Raw genomic sequence first — 18,447 nt, 5'->3', positions numbered from 1 at the left:
GTAGTGTCAAACACACACACTACACAGACACACACACCCACCACAACCAAACACACACATTGGTTTTTATGGCTTACGGGGCTTCTCCATAGGCATTATGGTTTGTTATACTGTACAAACTGTATTTTTCTATAGCACCTACACCCTTAAACCTACCTCATACAGGAAACTTGCATTTCTAGAGTTAAAAAAAATAAAATGACAAAAAAAAATCATTCTCTATGATTTCCTAGGGCCCTTTTGAAACACCGAAAGTGTCCCCTAAAAATCCCCTTTCATGTTGTGTATACTGATCGTCATCATCCATGTCATTATACAAATTTGTGTCCTCATAAAGAACACGAAACATTGCACACATACACCACAAACAAATTGCATTTTTTATCCATTGTTTTTAAAAGAAAAGTATTCTTATGCCCAACAAGGCTGCCATGTATTTTGATAAAAACATATAGTTAAACCGTTTTTTAATAAAAATACTATATTTATATTATATTTTCAACTTTAGATATGTGCAATTTACCCAAATAACCCGTTTCTACTTGGACTATGATATTATATATTACTATATATTATCATAGATATATATATAGAGATAACTATCAGGGGTATTCAAACCTGAACTTTTCAGCAGTCATAAGCCCCGGTCCACAGTCCTCCAGTGTTCACATGATCCTTCAGAAACTCATTCTAACTTGTGGATTTTGGCTCCAGTGAATATCACCGTTATTATTAACTGCTTACTAAATATTAATGCTTATTATGATTTTCAATGCTGAAAAAGTGTGTTCATAGCTTCTTAGAAGGCATGATACCTTTTTTATAGGACAGAACTTTGAAGTTTTGAACATGGACGTTTCAAACGAACCGCAATTTATTTTGACTCTACATGCTTTTGTAATCTCGATTATATAACTGTCTTTACTGACTTTGTTTTTATTTCAATTTAATGCAGTCCTTTGCTGAATGAAGATTTTCTGATTTCATTTTATTCGCTCCCAAAGTGTTGCTGACAAATCGATGATTTCCAAACGCAACACTATTCGCCGCAAACACCTCTGTCTAGAGGTTCCAACATCTACCAGGAATCTCACTGTTAGGGCGGGGAAACGTTTTTCTCACCCATGATATGTTTACAAAGTATTACTGTGGTCATGGGGTTCTCATTTCAGAAATATTGTTTATTATTGCTGAAATCTGTCAACCCCGAGTCGAACAGAGGTAAATAATTTAACAATATCTCAAAAATAGCCCTCAAAAGTCATGCTGTCCAGAAAATGTGGAGGTTAATCACAAGCTCCCCCTAGTAATCTGCACTTTTGCTGTGGACAATCCGAGGAATCCTGACCTTTGCGGAAGAGGTCCTGAAACAAGAATGGCTGCCGAATGCATTAGATGTACCCATGCTAGTGACTTATAGCTGGGCTAATGTATTGCCTAAACACCCTAAATGATAAACTAAGCATTACTGATCGCTCAAGTGGTGTGTATACCCGTATATACTGTAATAGTGTACAGTGCAAAATGACTGATAAGTCACATTCAAGATAAAGAAAAAGTGGGAAATGGTGGGAAAAAGGGCTCCTGGAAACCAAGCTATGTGCCGTCTGTAAGTATTGCCCTTGCAGGCAGCCGAATGTAAGCGTTCCAGGGGATTGGGGGAAATATCAGCTGGATGACGGTGGGGGCAGTTCTGGGACCGCTAAAAGTGTTATGGAGGTACGGCATTGATAGGTTGGCCCTACGGTGAGTCTCCAGCCTCCATCTCTGGTGATTGATTGGAGAGGGAGACCGGTAGCGAGAGAAACTAATAAAACCCAGGGGGCTGTTGTTATACCTTTGAGAACAGATGGTTTATCAGACCGCCTTGTGGAGAATGAAAGATTAATTAATTCAGAACGGGTTTGTGTTACTATGAATAACGTGCTAAGGAACTACATGTCGAAAACTGTTTACCTTAAATGAGCGGAAAATCTACTATTCATGTAAATAAAAAGGGAGTAGGCCAGTATATTATAATTTAACGTGTGGTATGGAAGATAGGAGTTGTAGAGAAACATTAGGGCCTTTTATGGAAGTTCCTTTGGAAGATTATTTTGAGAATGAGTGATTTACTACTATCTTGATGGTTGTAGGGGGTATTTTGGTTTCAGAGACGACATCATTGCCTCAGAGGGTTGGGTATTTACAAAGTGATGATTAATAAATGCCAGGTTTCAGATCCTTTTTCATTAATAAGCCATGGAAATTTACACTTACATCAACACACATCCTTCCTCATGAAGAGGCCTAATCTTTGTTACCAGATTTTATAATATACTTCATGGAGATCTGGACTCATTGATTTCAACTTCGGAATCCCTGCAGTAATGCAAATAAAAGGATCTCGTCCGATATGTTTATCATGAAATAAACCACATGAATGCAATCTAGATCCAAGTATCACTACAGTTAAATACAGGAGAGGACTCCTCCATTAGTATCATTTCAATATCAGATAAAAGCCAAGTGAAGCCTCTATCTCTGGTAAACCTCACTCCTGAACTTTTTTAGGCTTAAACCAGTTTTTCACTCAATGAGGACCAAAAAACTACATATTTACATTTTACTGCTGTATGTCTCGAAATTGAAATATAAAATGTGAAAACTACAACCACCACCACAAAAAATTATCATCGCTAGTCCAAAGCGATAATATATACTTGTTTATAAGGTTTTTGTTGTAGAAAGGGCACCTAGTGTATTATGCACCTACACGATGTAATAAGTCTCAGGTGTCCCCAGAATGTGTCTGTGAAGTTTCAGCTCAAGATCCCCAAAAACTACTCACCTTATATAATTTTGAAGGTACTACCGTTTTGGAGTTGAGGAGCAGAAACATGGTCTATTTAAACGTGAAAATGAGCTGCTTACTCCCCACACCCTTTTCCGAAATAGAGCTGTGCCTTTACAGCTTGTACCTCTCAGATACTCTGCTAAAAAAAAAAAAAAAAACAAAAGAAAAAGCCAAAAGAAAAACACTAGTAAAAAAAAAAAAAACCCTGTTTTGGTATTAGATTATAGAATGGTATATTGCCACGGAAATCAGGCAATTTTAAAAGCCATATTAGTTTAAACGTTTGATATAGGTCTTCTGAGAGCACCACATACCACCCGAAAAGACACACAGCACAGAAGAGGAGCGCTACCTGAGCCGTGCCGATGGAGCACTAGACTTGCGGAGGGGAAGAATGAGTTTCATAATCCTATTATTGCACTGAACCTGTCCAAATTACATTAGAAGGTTTTATGTAAAAACAAAAGAAACACAAGTAAATGCATAAGAATGTATAAGGAATATTTGTTTTAGTAGCTGGTAAGGAAGAGTAATAGACGATTGAAATTCGTGGACTTAAATGCTGCTCTTTAAATGGCGCTCTACCATGAAGATAACCATCTGTGAGGGCTGAAAACCGCCACTGCACTTTCCGCTATTCATAGTGATGGGTCCTGGAGATGAGAACGTCTTATTAGTAGTGAGAACTAAAATAAAGGTAGAGCAGAGTGTGATTATCATCATACTGGTGGTTGTGTACACCAAAATCCCAACACACAATCCATGTTCAACATGTTAAAAAGGGAATCTATGCATCACTAGGGCACTCTTTATATATTTTGGTTTCCCAGACAAACGAATACAGTAACCAAAATCTAGCCAACTAAGAAGATTTATTTGCATGACGGAATCTGTGGTGGCGATTTAGAGTGGCAGATGACAACGAGTACTAAAAGACAGGTATGTACTGTACACCTTCCTCAGAAACAAAAGTACAAAAAATTTGGTCATTGCGGGAGCGCCGTTACCTTTTCAAAGAGGCACATCTTTTGTACCTAAAAGAGTCCATTATTGGCTACTTATAAAGCTACATAGTAGGACGTAAACTTCATATATTAGTACCTAAGCGGTTACAAAAGTCGTACCTTTTGAAAAGGTACGTACCAAGTGACAGCTTTGGTACCTGTTTTCTGAGAGGGTAATTGGTGGCAATCTTGCATTTTCCATTTATAATAAGACCCTTTTTAAAACGTTCTTAGCCTCAGTCGACCAAAAGCCTTTGCAAAAGATCTGAAGTCGCATGGCACGCCAAGGTTTACACGGATCTAAAAAGACTGTGTGTGGTTTTAGAGTGTTTCTAAATTTGATTCAGTAGTTCCTCAAGCTCTTTTTGTCCAGTGTGTGTGAGTCTTGTGAAGGGTGTTGTGAGCGAGCAATTTTAGGTGTGTAAAACACAGTGGAGGCAGCAGCCTTAAAGTGTAGGTATGACACTGTGGTGGGTGAGAATGTACCATTAAAAAATAAAAAAAAGGTCCAGTAGGGTCTGGGAGGTCAGGAGGATTGCAACAGCCAAGACTGCGATACCCAAGCGCCATGTGACACAAACATTGTGTTTGGTTAAAGATAGGGCTAGAGCCAAATCAAGAAGCAGCGATCAGGCAAAACACTACTGGGAGATGTTCAGATATCTTGCAACATTTTATAGACAGGGATTCTCATGTGGCTCAAAGTCCAAAAACAAAAGTTGTGCAAGTCTGAAATCAACGAAAAGGTCTTCTTAAATTCAAATCAAATAACACACTGAATTAAGCAGAAATAGAGAAACATAAACCTCGGCGGGACATTCTGCGTGAGGACAAATTTGAGTCACAAAAACTCCAGTCAGGATAAACAAAAAGGGAAAGCGACAAAGGAAATCAAAACAGAGGTTCGTATTTTGTTTCTTTCTTGATCTTCCACTCAGCAAGAAATCTGGCTGGGGCCACAGCCTGTAAACAAATTTTGTGTGACCCAATATAACCATGCTGTAGTGCACAGGTTTGATCAATGTATTGTATGATAACCAGTAAATTTGATGAGCGTAAGCTAGTGTGAGTTTATAAGGTATATTCATAGGGTTTATGTAATGTGCGTAGCAAATGTATCTATTACACTGGTGTCGACTGTACTTTTTAAAACGGTTTGTACTCAACAAACTGCTAGTAAATTAAAACAAATTAATTACAAAACTAAACGGAAAAGTACAAACAAATAAAATTAAACATGAACATTTAAAAGTGAGAAAGACCTAAAAATCCGTAATTTTAGTCTTGAAAAAAAAAACATACGCCATTAATCTTTTAACAGTTGTTATAGTTGCATTCTTATCACTGTCAAAGGCAGATAATCGTGTGTGAAAAATTTGCTCGTTTGTGTACTGGACGGCTCTGCAAGGGACAGCATGTTTCAGTCTGGGTTATTCACAGCTCCTTGGCACTGCATGTGTTGATTGGCCATTTAGGACAAGTGCCGCACCAGTTAGATGTCAATCTATTGCTGAGGTGCGTGGAGCTAGGTCTAGAACGTCTTTAGCTTCTACTGTGGTCGCTGCGAGGAGAAATGGTGAGGCCTTTCTTTACTTCTCATTACTCTATTTATCGTCCTTCTATTAATAATAACTATTGGGAGAGAGCGAGAGAGGAAGAGACACGATGAAGCGATAGAAAGAGAGATCCAAAACTTTTCAGTCTGCGGTACAGAACGGAGTCCCTGAGGTTTCATTATAATATTAGTAAAAAAAACCTGCACAACAGAAAACCTCAAATATGCTTTTTATTACCATTTCTTCCGACACGCTTTTTGACCTGAGGAATTGAAAAGGGCTTTTAAAAAAAAAAATTATACAATTCGAAAAATGCTGGAATCACCACTTTACTAATATGGTCCAAATTAGTTAACATGACGTCAATGCAAGTAAGGGGAACCAGTTCACCCAAAAATGGAAATTTTCGGCCATCAAAGATGTGGAGAGCGTTCTTTAATCTTAACTAGCTTTGGCGAGAAATTCTGGCATTGTAATAGAAAATTTAGCTTAACATATTGTTATTCTAAAATCGGGCTCAATTGGGTGCCACCAGAAATAAAAGCTGCAAATAGCCTGCATACAAGGACACCCAATAACTCCACATTCAAGGTAAGTTGTGGGTTTGTAATACACAAACTCTGTCATTAAGATCACTTTGCGAGAAACTGTTCCAAATCGTTGCTTTAGGCTAAATATGAGTTCACTATAGAGGATCAATTGTTGAGCAAGTGATAAAATACTAAATTTCTCCAAATTTGTTCAAATGAAGAAATAAACTCATAAACATCTTGAACATCTCAGCAAACTTTCATGTTAAAATGAGCTATTCCTTAACGAATCCCATATTTTTTAACAGTATTTATTAACCTTGGTTTACTGATCTAAAAATGTAGCTTATTCAATGTTCATGTTAGGTCAGATACATTAAAATATTAAATATAATACAACTTTTTATTAAACGTATTAGTACTGAGACTATTGTAAGTAAGATTAATAAATGCTTTAAATATTTTTCCTGTTAAACTAATGAAATAATGTTTAACAAAACAGAACATTATTGTAAAGTGTCACCAATATATGTCAATATGTGCTACACTAAAAAAGTTATTTTGTGTTTATTAATTTATTTGCTGCCATGCCATGAAAAAAACTGTGTAAATGTTTTCTTTTTTTGTGAAACTACTCTTATTTGCAAACTGTTCCTAGATAACAGTCTTCTGTGCTAGTTCTCGAACTCAAAACGTACTCAGATGCAGAGCACAAAATTGGGAACAGGGACCTGTTTAAAAAAAAAAAAATTCAGTCACTGCATACCTGGTAAAATGCTACTGGGATCCTTCTGAAGAATCTTGCAGAGAAGGAGGGCTACACAGAGTCAAGGACATTAATAAAATCTAGTCCTACTTCCTCTTACATTACTCTCTCACTGATGGGACGGCTGAGTTTCCCAACAGTATAGGTGTTGCTGATGGTACAAATGTAGTAGATGTGCGTTTTTTAAATGGATTTCATCTGTTGCATGAAGTACAGAATTAGGTGGTTTGCTGTGAATTTTCAGTAAAACTGTCTTTTTTATTATTATTATTGGAGAGGAACTTTTTGACTGCTGCTGAAAGTTCTCACCAGCAATGAGCTATTTTATCCCTACACATCTAGATTTTTTTTATTTCTAATTATGTGACTCATCTGAATCTGTGTGGACACTTCTGAAGTCTAAAACCTGTTTACTTTCAAACTTTTGCCATCAGCACGGACTGCAAAGCCACCGTCTTGTTGTGGGTTTAATAATCAGCGGCTATGATCCAGGCTTGTGTTGTATAACCCAACATAATCTCATTCCCTACTGACAGGGATGCCACATGGTAAACAAAGTCTCATTACATTCTCCTTGAAGGGGCACAAAGGCAACAGTGAAGTATGACTTTTCAAATGTGCTTGTACAGTTAATATAGCCAGCAGTAAAAGGAAAAGAAACAATATATGCGTAAGGTAATAGAAAGAAGAGAGGCAGATTATACATGTCTTGAACTAAGGTTGCATTGGGTGTGTTAAACAGTGTTTTTCCTTTGAAGGGATGATGAGGGGCGAGAAAGAGGGAATTGGGTCTCAGTGGCTGAAGGTATGTTTTACACTCTAAAAAATCGTTCACCAGTTTTCACAAGTTTGTCCAGAAACGCTTGTGCTCTCATAAAATGTAATTGTTCTGAAACAAAATATGCATGTCATCAATATTGACTTTTTTTTAGTCATGAAATATTAATTATTTTAAATGTACCATTAAATATGATAGTCAAGAACTCCCATGTTAAAAGACATAAATTGTGTAACAGTATAACCCCCTTAATAATACTATACATATTATAATAGTATTTATTAAATTACTATTAAATTATAATATTATTATTTTACTGTATTTTTGATCAAATATATGTAGCCTTTGTCGAGCATGGTGAGAGAAATTGTAATTTTTAATTGGAACTTTTTTAATTTTAATAATATTAAAATTAAAAACTGTAATAATATTATTGTAATATTTGTAATAATGGTTTATTACAGTAATATTTATTACTGTAATATAAAACTTTATGCAAATAAAAAATACATGGGCAATTTTTAACCATGTTGGAAAGAGTTCTATATATACAGTATATATATGATAAATTTAAATGTGTACAGCATTGTGATTTTTTTAAAAAGCAAAATTATTTTAGTGTTATAATTGGATTATAATCTGATCAGATGTAAGTATTTTGACTGGGGTAATATTAAGTCTTTGAATTATTTTTATTATTATTATTATTATAATTATTATTATGATTATTATTATTATTATTATTTTTACAAACAAACCTTTACTGGTGATATTGTCACTGATATACTGATGTTCTTAATGGTTTTCTTAATTATAAATTTTAAAAAAATAATAAATAAAAAAAAAAATGAATGAAAAAATAAAAATACCATCGACATAATACATGCAAACATAGTTGTTCCACTACTAGTAATGTAAAGATTAAAAAAAGAGAATAAAAAAATACCGATTTTAAAACTTAACATTTTGTAAGCTGGATAGGTCAGCATTTGTTCATTTGAGCAACTGCAGGAAACTGAAACATATAGTATTTTTTAATTTTTTAGCCAGAAAATCTTTAGAAAGTTTTCACTTCCAGGGTGCTTGTGTGAGGAACTCAGTGCTATCATTGGCTCTGCATGTTGTCTCAGAGCATCACTGCATGTAAGCTATTCGCTTCATCTCCCCTTAGGGGACCTTAGCCTGGCAAAATACACCCACTCATTTCCAGTGTTGAACTCAGAATAGAAAACCAGTTTATGCGGGGGGCGATATGGACCAAAGTGAATCCCAAAAAATTATAAGGTGCATTTAACATGTAAAATTGCATAAAGTATCCAACCAATCGCAACCCCACAAACCTAACAAAAAAAAAGGCAAATATTTAAATCTTCTTGTTTTAACCATTTTCCAGTATGCATAAAGTTTATTATCAGTAAAATCATCAATCTTCACTCATGCATTGCCCCAAATTCCCTTTGCACACATACAGTATATGAGTGTGTATTTGTGTGCATGTGTGCACTTAGACACTGCATGTTCTGAATATGAGCAGAAAGCTCATAAAAGTCTCGCTTTTATTATCGCCACTATTAATTGCCTACTTCTTCGGGCCCTGTTGTAACAGTAATGGTCGGCGGCCAGTCAGTGACTATAAAGAGTGGACCTCCATTATAACACAGAGCAGGGAAATAAACACTACATGGAGACAACTAAATGCAAGCGAAGGAATGGTTATGAAAGAGACTGCCATCGTTCAACCTGTCAGTCCGAACACTGTTTTATTGGCACAGAAGATTTGATCTGGAGCTAGTGTAAATCTAGAAGACTGTGTTATTCTGAACCTGCAGAGATTATGGTCTTATGCCACCATAATCTCTTTTCTGCTATTTTGCAACTACCCTTTCAGACACAGTCACTGAATTTCTTTCAAAAATTTACTTTTATGGGGTTGAATGGGTGGCAAGCCGTCAAACTAAAATCCATGATGTCGGATTTGATTATGCAGGCATTTTTGAAGTGGTTTCTTAGTCTAAAAACACTACATTAGTATATTTTGTGCATTGACTGAAAATATCTTTCAAATGTTTGTGGCATACAAATCAGAATTGTTTGACTATGCTAATTTTGATCAAACACAGAATGCTTACAGTACCACCATTTTGTCATATGATTTGGTATTTCTTGTATATCCACAGTGGTTATATACATAACCACCTAATTTCACTTATAAAAAATGCAACATTTTATCAGTTTATCAATTCTGATTGTTCAACAAGTTTTTGTAAATAACACATACAGAAATAGTTTAACTATTATTTTATTTTATTTATTCAGAAGCCCAAAGTGGCTGTGTGCCCAACTTTAGAGAAACAAAATTTCACAACATGGAAAGTTTCCTATTTTAAACTTTAAAGATAAAAAAATAATAGGCGATTCCTCACAGACCACTGTGCCTGAAAGGGTTCACATTTAATTTATATTCTACTTTCTTTTTCCTATTCTTCTATTTATCTGCTTTTCTTTTTTCTAGTGGCTGATTCTGTCTGAAAGTGTTTTCTGCTTGCCAGGCTTGAGGGATTTGTCAAAAATACATGAAAAAAGAAAAGTGAACAAGCTGGAGAGAAGATTCTCCTGTTAATAGAGTCTTCATTGCCACCTGAAATGACCCCATGAAGATAGTCTTTATGTTATGTTTCATAAAAAAACTGTGTCATATTCAGGCAGACAAATATGATTTCAACCCCTGGCCAGATATCTATCACATTGAACACAGAATGTGAACCACAACGAGCAGAGGCGCTCTGAGATCCTGAACTGTTGGCCTTTGCGAAGGGAATGTTTACAGGTGTATTCAACACAACAAATATGTATAATTCAAAGCATTGTGGGACATTCAACTGAAAAATGAGTCTCTTGATCTGATTTGTTTAGTAGTATTTCATTATACGGAAGTCTGATTCTGCTGGCTGCTAAAAATAAATAAATACGTAACTACAAATAAATAAGGCAACTGCAATATTAGTTCTATTAATCGTTACTTTATATCTCAATGTGCCTTCCCAAAAATTCACACTTATTAAATTCACAATTGTTAATTAATTTTTTTCTTACTTGTAATTTCTCAATCTCAATTGACTTTCTCTGACTTTAAATTTAACAATTTAGAATTTAATTCTTGTAATTTGACTTAATATCTCAAAATGTGTAAAATCGCAATGTGTTTTTTTACAATTTTTTTTATTTATTTTCATGCAACTGTGACTATAAATCACAATGTAACTTTATGGGCTTTATCAGTGTTTCTTGCTAGTTTCAGCCTGATGCAGTTATCATTTTCATGTCCAGCACCACATTGTTTAAATGGCAAATGCACTTTCAGGTGTTCAGGTGCATTGTTGGAAAGTTGCTATTTTGAGGCAACTGAAAATGATTGCACCATTGACCAACTAAAATCTGGTCTAAAGTCAAAGGCACAGTGTTTTTATTTATTTATTTATTTATTTATTTAAAAGGTGTGTTAGTAATACGTGCCTAAAGTGGGTGCACAACCTGCGTAAACTCTGCTTATTACACACACAGGGACAGCTGCACACAGACATGCCAAATATTAAACATGAAAGGATTATGATGTAAAAAATTATTATTGTGTATGCTTTAACCTCACACACGAGCAGATCCGTTGCCTCTGGAGAAGTGTTCAGTCTTCAGTCAAATTCCGCCATATAAACAGTGAATTTGCCATGTCGCAAGCACAACAGGCTTTTAAAGGGAATGGGAGATGAGAGTCTGATTGGTTTATTGCACGTTACGCCAAAACACACCCATGACTCATTAAGAGAACAGGTACAACATTTTGGACCATGCGCCTGGCATACCGACCATTTTTTCATCGTTAAACTACCAAAAGTGAATTCAGACATGCACTAAGTGCAACTATGCCAATGCGCTTCAGACCATGTGCTAAGATTTTTAAAATGGGGCCCAGTTGTGACCTTGTTTCTTGTAATTTGACTTCATATCTCAGAATGTGTTTTTAAAACAAACCAATGTGTAAAATCTCAACATGACTTAATATCTCACGTTTTCTTTATGTTTTTTTTTTTCACGTAATTGTAACTATAAATCATAATGTAACTATATCTTACAACTGTAACTTTATTTCTTGTAATTTGACTTAATATCTCAAAACGTGATTTAAACAAACCAAAGTGTCTCACAATGGTTAATTTGTTTTTCAAGTTATTGCACCTATAAATCATAGTGCAACTTTATATCTTGATATTTTGTTTGTTTTTCAAGTTATTGCGGTGGTTGTTGTCTGAGATTGTAATATTTTATCAAACTAATGCACAAAATCTCAATATGACTTTACATATAAAAGAATAATGATTGTTAAATACTCCAATTGTGAATCATAGTGTGATTACTGTAAACCTTGCAGTTGTCTCTTGTAATTTGACTTCATATCTCAGAATGTTAATTTTAACAAAATTTCACACAATTAATTCGTATTGAATTCCCCCGTGTGTTTAAGGTTTTTTCTTTGCCAATACTATTAACTTTCTAACTACAGAGAAACATCAGTAACACTGCCAGTGTTATATGAATCCAAGGCTTTGTATCGCAGCAGACGGACCACAAAGGGATGGCAATTGATGTTGCCTGGTCCTAAATATGGCACACAGGGCTGTTCCACTTCCAGATTGGGAGAGATTCCTGCCAGGGAGAGTATAGGGGCTTTACCCAGCTTTACCCTCAATATGTCAGTGTTAGTGCTGCGGTCCACATGTTCCTCTCACCCTCTGTAGTAAATGAACAGACACAGCTGGTCTGGAATAATGACTTGGACTGTCACATCAAATCAAAAGGTGCCATCTCAATCTGAAAGGGCTGTGAGTGAAACGCAATGAGACGTATCTCGGACCTCTTTTTTTTTCTGAAAGGATTTTAAAGGTTTCATTACAGGTCTTGATTTGATATGAAGAAATACTTAATCCAAAAACGGTTTGGAAAAGTGTGACAGTGAGTAAATGATAATAGAATGTTAACTTTTGGGTGAACTATCCCTTTAAATCAGTCTCCAATTTATCCAGAACTCATTTTACTCTCTTATGTTGTCAAATGTACTCAATTAAAGATGTGATAACCATAACAATACATACAATTATGCAACAAAGATGTTAAATGCTACTTAACTAGGGTGACCATACGGGCCGTTTTTATGGGACGCACCCTTGCCTTTATTTCTATATTGCCCAAAATATCCAGGTTCTGGCTGTCTGCACTGTCCAGATCGATCGTTGTATGACATTATTTCATGAGACCTATAGAGAGCAGGGCAGACGGCTCCTTATGCTTTCAAATCGCTCTCGCGGTACTTTGGTGTCATGCAATGATCGGTGCGCAGCTTCAGGTCAAACGAATGAACAAATGAATGAACGAACGAACGGACAAGCTCATGTGTGTATTTGCATCACTTTGATCATTTTCACCTTCTCATGTGGGACGTGCCACGATTGGTCGATCATGTACAATACCTGCATGTTATTGGTCAAACTACTTTGGATGTTTTAGGCAAAATAAAAACCATGGCCAGGATGTGTCCCGTATAAATGGCACATATGGCCACCCTATACTTAACTCACCTTTTAGTGGAATTACACGATCACCTAATGTTTACACCAGCAGCTAATGGAGGCTGCTGTTTGTGTGTCCACATTTCCCAGCTGCTATATTTCATTTGTATAAAGAGAAAAAAGGAAATATATGCAAACTCTAAACCTCAGCTGCTACTCACAGCAGGCCTTTCAAGACACAAAAATGGTATTATGCAACAAATTGGCAAGAGATTGATCTGACAACTCATGTTGAATCCAATGTTTTCTGTAGTGCACATGAGATTTTGTCATTCACTGGCTATTTTTTTTTTTTCAAATTGAATAGAAATGAGTTATTTTGGTTGTCCCAGGCTCTGTGAGGCCCTGATAATGGATTGGAGGCAATATTTCTGTCCTCTACTGTCTGTAATGACTGCTGTCAGTGAATTAAACATTAAACTCATGCCAAGGTGACAAATGCCGAGAGTGGTTTTTTATTTTACTGGAATAATCACCTGCTCCTGTTTCTTTTTCCTTGAAAGGAAAAAAAAAAAAAAAAAAAAAAAAAAAAAGGGCTAATTATCTTCATTTCACCTTGTACATAGTTTGGAATCAGCTAAAAGCTAAAATTAGAGAGAAAAGAAAACTTCTTTTAGTGGTCTTGGAACATAATAATAATTAATTTATTGCTGGATTTCATATAAGAAGAGGGCAATGTCAAAAAAAGCCAATATTAACAACAAACAGTGCAGTGCAAGAATGTATACATGTATACACAAAAAATAGATTGTAATGAAAAATGTTGGTGTTTACCTGCGATGATTGAACGCCAGGCGAAATGCATCTGAATGTCGGTGAGGGCGTCAGGGGTTCATAAGGAGATGCTCATAAAAGTCCTCACCTAAAAACAACAAACAAAAAAACAATCAGGCTATTAAAATCATGTTTAGCATTGTACATACAGTACTCATGGTATGACCGCTGACTTTTAACCTCTTTCTGGATAATAGTGTGTAAAACAGTAGACATTAATTTGCAATGAAACTACATTGCTAAATGGCATTTGTATGCTACATTGTTGTCACATGACCTCAAATTATGCTGTATTTTAGTGCTTTGATTGAGCATCCTATTATCAGCGGGGAGAGTTTTGCATTTTAATCCAATTTAAAAATGTTGTCCGATAAAATAATGAGCCAAAAACCATAATCTCAGCTAGTATTGCTTTTACAGTTCATTCATCACATTGAAAATGGAAAGTGTTACATGCTTAGACTGTATACATTTTTGAAGATAGTGTCATACCAAATATAAAACTACATTTTTTACCTCACAAAAGCAGTTGCCTTTTTCCATCTGCAGGAAAAGATGTTTCAAATGCACTTCATGTTTTTCTGGTAGCTTTAGCACATTTAGCTACACTACTATTGGGTGTCCAACATTTCACACTTTTCCCCCCATTGCTGAAATACATCATCCAGGTACTACGCCTTTGCTACCACTGTACAATAATGCAAATGGTATACAATAGTGCAAAAGTATGTGAAATAGGACCCACCTATAATATTTAATGCAGACAATAAGCATACTGTGCACCAATACGTTTCTGCAAACTTTAGAAACAAGTACAAGTAGTGTCGTTATATGCGTGTCTTTTAAAAAAGTTACATTAAGTGTGAAACAGATGTAATGTTTTCAGATACTTAATTGTTAAATGTTACTTAAATTTTAAATACAATTAAATAAAAATGTAGCAGTTTAAATTTATTAAATGTGTTAAATGCAATTAATTGAACTTTCTGACCCAGTTATTTAAGACTTAAATGCATCTTTTTATTCAATTTCATAATGACTTCTCTAGCTTTTGAAAATTGCCCGGGTGTACTGCTGAATGTGTGGACAAAAAATTTGGTAAACTAAAATATACTTTAATTTCGTTTTTATTCAAAGTTATGTCATGTATTTAAATTACAAATTTTAAGTTAAAAACATTTGTCTGTAATTAATCATGATTAATTGCTCTATTACATAATGTATTTATATTGTAATAATTTCATATTGAATCTCCAAATTAATGTAGAAACAACATGGAGATGGTATATTTTAAATACATGTTTAATGGCATCTTTTTTACTAAGTAGCCAATACGCTGTGCCTGCGTGCCTGTATTAATAAATGCATTTTCCCCTCAATTTTAGACATTAATAGCCATTCAAAATTACAGAATAATTGAAAGGCATTATTTTTAACATTTAATGGGCTTTAAAAAATATAACAACTTTTAATTTAAGTGAACTTAAAACAATCTTCACATAAGCTGTAAATTGAATATAAATTCATTTTTATTCAAGCTACAAAATTAATCAGCAAAGAGCAGAGAGTGATTTCTCTTTTTCTTTTGTTCTATGAAGACGGAGTATGCAACAGGTTTTACTTTAAAAGTATTTATTATGCAATTATGTTAAAGTAATTTCATGGCTACTGTTTGCTATCAAATGTGCCCATTAATTTCAAAAGAACCATATCTCAAAAACTTTGTAAACTGCATATTAAACTGAACCCAGTTCAGTCAAACTTTTCTGTTTTACTGGACATTTTTTGAATACTATCTGTCAAAGCAATCACTGTAACTCTTGAACTGAGTTCGAGAGACAGAGAAAACCCTTAACAATGAGTGTGTGAAGCTTGCTCTTGTCAAAATTAAAAATTAGCCAGCCTCTGCCTGTGGTTCTCCCTTCTGACTGTCTCTCTCGGGAGCTTTAATCCAGAATTTAAAATTCACAATCATTCCATGTGATTCACACACCTGCATACTAGCAGGGGGCACCCGGTCCTCTTTTCTGTTGGGGAATGCGGATCATTGGAGTATTTAAGCTGTGTCAGTCTGATTTTATCATACCGTGAGCTCCACTGTCACACAGTGGTTTCTGAGCTGGATGGGCTATGTGTTGACATGTGCACATGTAGAGATGTGATGCAAGATGGCATATGTCTTCAGACAGTCCCTAAATCACATTAGATCACTAACATGGAACAGTGCATATTAAAAATCACTCCACCTGCTGACCAAGTGTCAAGGACTCTCTCTGCAGTTAGACCAGACAGAAAGCATGGCGTGAATTATCCTAACTAAATGAACAGACCAAGTTAACAGACCACAAAAAAAAAAAAAAAAAAAAAAAAAATGTCTGGTACAATTAAGTCAAAAAGCAAAAGAAGTTATACATTTAAAGACGTTTGAAAAGGATTGGAAACCTATTCAGATTTGTCATTCCAGTTACTCATTTAAAGTCACAAGAAAGTACTGCAGTCAAACTGAAAATGTGAAATATTAAAGGGTCAATGACAAATAATACATTTCAAAATTTTCAATTTAATGACTCTAAAAATGTCACGTTATGTAGCCACATATTAATCATTATTTTGTGAAAACACATATTAGTCATTATTAAAAAAAATGACAAATAATACATTATATATATATATATATATATATATTATATATCTATATATAATATATATATATATATATATATATATATATATATATATGAATTTTAATTCAGAAATGAAAAACATTAGTATATCAGAAAATGTATAAATTATTTAATATATCCAGACAAAAAGGTGTCATGTCATTGACCCTAAAACTTAAAATACAATGGCGTACCAACAATTTTGTTTTAGTATAAAATTGTTTAGATAACTGTAATTAAACATGATCTGCAGGGTCTTTGCCTTGGCATTATTTAAAAATGGTGTCTGAAGTTGGAAAATCAGTTACTTTTAGCCAAATTATAATAGACATGAAAGGTCATAAAAAGTCATAGAAATCAGCAGAGCATGAATGACTGATGACCTTTTATAATTTGTGTCAGGGATGCCAATAATGATTTTAAAACTCCAGAAACCACAAGAGTAAGCGACATCCCACAGGGAAGAAAAATCACAGATATCATCTCCTTAATATCTGCTTTCATCTGATGTTTCTCCTAAAAAAAAAAAAAAATGAAATTTCACATGTCTAGAATTTCTGAAGAAAACTTCCAAGTTTTTAACCAAACGGAGGACTTATCATGAACTAAACTATGTGAACTATGAATGATATTAGTTATACTTTCCACATTCATTTTATATCTGATTACTCTTACTGCATGTCAACTGGTCTCATTTGTGTCTATTTTTATTTCTCCCCATAATTTTACAAGAAGCATCGGAGAAGCTGATAATCTAGTGTTACATGAGAACTCCATTATATATCCTGAGCTGTGAAAAAGCAAACTCTAAGCGATCAGCTTTTCCTCTGGGACTCTTATTTTTTCTTCTTTGTTGTGACTGCATAGTTATGTTTGAACTTGACAACACAAAGCACAGTGTGAAGCTGTTTTAAATAGCACTTACTAAATGCACAAAACATCTGAATTAGCATATGTCCTTTCCCGAGTGACATTTCAATCTGAATAAGAGCTCCATCTTTCCCTCGCTCTCTCTTTGCCGATCCTTCACCTGCAATCATCGCAATGTGAAGTGAACTCTGATGGTCATTTGGAGAGACAGCCTATTACCTGAGTCCACAGGGAGTCTGTCTCTGTTTTTCCCCTTGTGTCTTTCTCCCTCTCGCTCTTTCTTGTGTTCTGTCTCTTTGTCTCTGTTATGTGTCTGTCTCTTTTTGTCAGTAAGCCCAGCTCAGGACTGCCGAGGTGACAGCTGAACCGCCAAATGTTGTCTGATGGTTTTGTACTAGAGAACACTCTGCGTCTCACTGTAGCGTCAGGTGAGAGATGCCAAACTGCTCTCGGCTTCCACAGCTGCACGCAGCCAATCTTGGCAGGGGTTTTAACACGCATTCCACTACAGATTTGGATTTCTTCTTCAACACTGCTAGTGGGCATAAAAGAGCGAATGGGGCAAATGTAGTAGTTGTTGCTTGCTCAACATTAGCTAATAATTCTCACATCATTCTAAACTTATCCATCTTTCCCCTGGTATCAAAGGTTTTTTTTTTTTTTTTTTCTCTGTTAAGAAGACATTGGTTTTTGAAATAATTTATCATAAAGTATAAATGCGCTTGGTGGCATTCAGTTGCAGATAGAATTTTAGCTTAGCATAAAAAGCCAACTGTTTATCAATTTTCAACCAAAATAAATAAATAAATAAATAATAAAAATGCATACTGCAGCTTTAAATTTATATTAAATGCAATTAGTTCACCTTTTGAGTGCTGTTTTGACCCACTTAAGTAGGACTTAAGTACTTATTAATGTGTAATTTCTAGGGCTGTCAAATGATTAATCACGTTTAATCACATCCAAAATAAAAGTTTTGTTTACATAATATATGTATGTGTACAGGGTATATTTATTATGTATATATAAATACACACTAATAAATTATATAT

At 34.8% G+C, this 18,447-nt stretch overlaps 1 pseudogene; it reads right to left on the bottom strand.

The window, feature by feature from the left end:
• LOC109110710 overlaps nucleotides 1-18,447 on the bottom strand; it is a 73,400-nt pseudogene that overhangs the window by 35,139 nt on the left and 19,814 nt on the right.

Source organism: Cyprinus carpio, chromosome B8, assembly GCF_018340385.1.
Source record: "Cyprinus carpio isolate SPL01 chromosome B8, ASM1834038v1, whole genome shotgun sequence".
Taxonomy (NCBI): Eukaryota; Metazoa; Chordata; class Actinopteri; order Cypriniformes; family Cyprinidae; genus Cyprinus; species Cyprinus carpio.
Note: the sequence above shows the minus strand (reverse complement) of the source record. Positions and strands in the feature narration are given on the sequence as shown.